Source organism: Delphinus delphis, chromosome 15, assembly GCF_949987515.2.
Source record: "Delphinus delphis chromosome 15, mDelDel1.2, whole genome shotgun sequence".
NCBI classification, from domain to species: domain Eukaryota; kingdom Metazoa; phylum Chordata; class Mammalia; order Artiodactyla; family Delphinidae; genus Delphinus; species Delphinus delphis.
This window is the reverse complement of record NC_082697.1, coordinates 66024922-66028713: the sequence shown is the minus strand read 5'-3', so window position 1 is coordinate 66028713 and position 3792 is coordinate 66024922. Positions and strand designations below refer to the sequence as shown.

General features: G+C 41.6%; 2 protein-coding genes across 5 annotated transcripts in view; one reads left to right on the top strand and one right to left on the bottom strand.

Moving 5' to 3' along the window:
• REXO5 (RNA exonuclease 5) overlaps positions 1-3792 on the bottom strand; it is a 105411-nt gene that overhangs the window by 20467 nt on the left and 81152 nt on the right. The gene's annotated exons all lie outside the window — the stretch shown is intronic.
• The window catches only part of DCUN1D3 (defective in cullin neddylation 1 domain containing 3), a 35959-nt gene that overhangs the window by 443 nt on the left and 31724 nt on the right, over positions 1-3792 (top strand). The window lies entirely within an intron of this gene.

Genomic DNA, 3792 nt, shown 5'->3' with positions numbered 1-3792 from the left:
GTAGGAGCCCAAGCGAGAGGTGGTGGGTGAATCTCCAGCTCCCTCCGCCCTCATTTCCCTCCCCACCCCCATCTTTCTCTTTAATCATTAACAGCCCTGGAATTAAGGGGCTCAGACCTGGAGGCCTTCCTATGCACCTTTGCTATAAACGATAACCATCTGTGCCTGAGGTAATGGGGCTGGAAGCTTTGCCTGTATCCTGTATAGGAAGTGGGACAGGGTGACAAATGTTTTGTGTTTTTCCGTTACCCCCTCACCCCCCATCCTCTCCCTTGCATACCCCTCCTTTCCACTTTAGTTCTCCGTGGCTAGGTGGTAATCGTGGTGGGTTTTGCTGTTGTTTGTTTTTTTTTTCTTTATTGCACTTGGTATCTTGGTTACCTCTTTTGAATTTGGTGTTCCACCTCCATCCCAGATCTTAACTGCAAGCTTTGTAATACTTCAGTTACAAGCTGTGTGTCTTTGGGAGTACCTCTCAATGCCTGGTCGCTCCCGATTAAGATGAGCGTTTTCTTCTATGAATACTGGAATTCCAAAGCCCTTGCAAGGATTCCTAAATGGCATCATAGCCTAGGAATCAAGGTCTCTTGCTCTAAATACTTTGTGTGTGAGGAATTTAAATGTTGTCAACTCTTTCCAAAGTGATTTGATGTTAGGCTAATTCTGGATTTCTGTGTTTCTCTCCACCCACACTTCATGATGCACTTTGGAGAACATAAAACCCCATATTACTTTTTTGTTTCTCCAATTGGACAATAGCTCTTTTATCTTCTCCATTTGCGTGTCTGGCACACAAGTCTTCAGTGAACACATTTGGCTTGTGCTGATTCCCATCTTATTTATTTAGTTTATTCTTTGTGTATAGGTGGTCTTAAACGAGACAATGTGATTTGCTTAGTTTTGTTTTAAGGAAGAATACAAACCAGTAACGGCTATGAAAAAATTATTTGAGAAAAAAATTATTTGAAGAAAGCAAAGAATGATCGGAAAAGAAGGTCTCTTTGTTGATGTTCTGTTGGTTTAAGGAAAAAAAAAAAAGTAGTGCTACTTTAGCCTGTTGTAGAGATTTCAGAGTGAAGTGTAATGATTCCTAGTTTGGTGTTGATATTTTCTTTGGAAATCCTCTGTTGAGTCTGGCACTGTGTTTTCTAAAGAACTTTAAGAAATGGTGCCCAAATTTTAGGGATCCTTTGAATAGAAAGTGTCCGTAAATCCTGTTCCTCTGTAACTGAGTTTATGTGCATATTGCTAGAAGAATTATCACAACGGGTTCCATCCTACTCATCAGGGCTTTCAAGCCTGATAAAACAGAATATTTAATGCTTTGATTGTACAAGTAACAGCATGTTTAGATGTTTCACAGAAACGCAACAAAAGAAAAAAATGACTGCTGTTCTCACCTTAGCTGATTGGGAATCATTGAATAAAAAGTCCAAAATTCATTCATTCATTCAACAAACATTTATTGACTGGCTACTAATTGCTAGCCAGTATTTCGGGCAGTGGGCATACAAAGGTGAACATAGCAGTAAGGTCCACGCTCTCATGGAGCTTACCTCGGACTGTGGGGTGAGGACAGATAAATAAGCAAATCGGACTTCGATAAGTGCTGAAGAAAATAAGAGTGTTGTGATAGAAAGTGTCTGGATGAGATTCGGTCTAGACCTTTCTGAGGAGGTGACACGTAAGCTGAGCTTTAAATAAAAAGGAGCCAGCCATGCAAAGGTATGGGAGGAGCCTTCCAGGTTTAGGGACTAGCTAGTGCAGAAACTGGGCTAGAGTGAGTTTGGCAAGTTCCAGGGAGTAGGGAAAAAGGGGAGCTGGAGGAGGCTGGGGTGTAGGGAGGCAGTAATAGCAGAGTCTAGTGAGCAAAGAGGAGAGTGAGAAGAGTCTAGGTCAGAGAGGTGGAGGCCAGGCTCAGAATAGGTAGGCAAAATAAGAGGAAGAAGGAGAAGGAAATAGAAAATCATGTTCCTTTTTAATTCTGTTGCCTTTCCTAGAGTCTCACCACACGCTACTTTGAGGGTACTCTTGGACTGTCATAGGAAAAAAAAAGTCACCCTGCTGAGAGTGGGAGAGGAGGAGGCAATGGTCATCTGGGTCTTTTCTGGCAGATGAATCTCAAGCCATGTGTTAAGAATTCAGCAGGATGTTCAACTGAGAGATTGCCTTTTTCCTTACAGGATTTTGCCTTATACACTTTTAAAAATTGCATAATGAGTACCCCAAATGTGTTCTAGTATATGAATGCTCCTTTGCTTCCAGCTGTGAATTTGGGGCTGAAGGTTGGGCAAGTGATAATAATATGCCCCTGTTGGTCTACAAAGATGACCATTAGGATCTAAGTTTGAAGTTATTTTTTGTAGGGAGGCGGGTTTTATGTTGCAATATTTCCACTCTTGTCTGATCCACCTGATGACTAATAGCACTCAGCTGAGGTGTAGGTTGGTGCTAAAAGTTTACATTTATCCAATGTAATCCACACTCAGTGGATTACATTAGATAAATGCCCATTGTGGGCATAATCCCACTCTGTGGACATCTTTGGGCTGGCATGTAACCAAGTGATGTAACCTACTTTTGCCTTCTGTCGGGGCCATTCATCTCCAGCAGTCAGCTGCTTTTCAGCCTCACCTTGACCAGATTGTCCACTTGAGAGGCCCAATCAGGACTCCTTTTTGATTTGGCCCTCTTGAGCCATGACACAGTGGGCCAACAGAAAGAATATGCTGTTTTCTTCTTTTGAACACCACAACAGTGACTAGTGTGTTCTTTGAGTGAATTGGCCCTTTGAGCCAGGCAGTTGAGAGACTTAAAATATTGCTGAGGCTATTTGTAGTAAAGTTAGTATCAGAAATGCTAAGTAAAACCTTTTAGTGTTTGGGAAAAATGAATCAGAAATTTTGGACTTGTCACCTATTTTAGGTTCTAGTAGTTTACTAGCATGGGTAGATAGATTATCAAAAATAACTTGAATAGTTTCCTGGGCAGTCCTGGGGTAATGAAGGGGATGGAGTTGAGCCTGTACTGACTTACTGAATCCCAACTTGAGTGCAAATAGGAAGTCTTTTAGTTAGCAAGCAAGTGAACAGCTAGGACCAGGCAAACAATAGACTCCACCCTTTATACTGCAGAGTAACTCTAAGAAACTGAGAATTGAAAAAATATATATATAATATATATATGGTTTTGGCCTAGGTTGAAGAATTTTGACCTCTGTATCCTAATACTGGATTTTAAATGCTGTTATTAAGCTGTCCACTGTTCATCTTCATTTTAATAGTTATTATAACTCAAATATGAAAGTATCCTGTAGGCTGAAATTTCATCAGCCAGTTTGGAGGCTGGTGGCTCTTTTCTAATTTGTGAAAGGGGCGGATGGGCAGGAGGGGACTTGAATACAGGGAGAAGCCATCAACTCCTACGTTGGCCACTAATTGTGTTTGGGGAAAGAATCCACAAATCTAAATGAATTTAGATTCTCAGAGCTGAACTGGCCTTTTATTTATTTATTTAAAAAATATTCATCTATTTATTTGGTTGCGCCAGGTGGGCTCCTTTGTTATGGCACGCGGGCTCCTTCGTTGCAGCATGCGAGCTCTTAGTTGTCACACACATGTGAGATCTAGTTCCCTAATCAGGGAATTGAACCCGGGCCCCCTGCATTGGGAGCACGGCATCTTAACCACTGCGCCACCAGGGAAGTCCCCTGAACTGGCCTTTTAATCTAGGGTACTAGTGGATTTGTTTCTCAAACTCCCAGGGCTTTTGGACAAACTCTTCTTAAAGAAG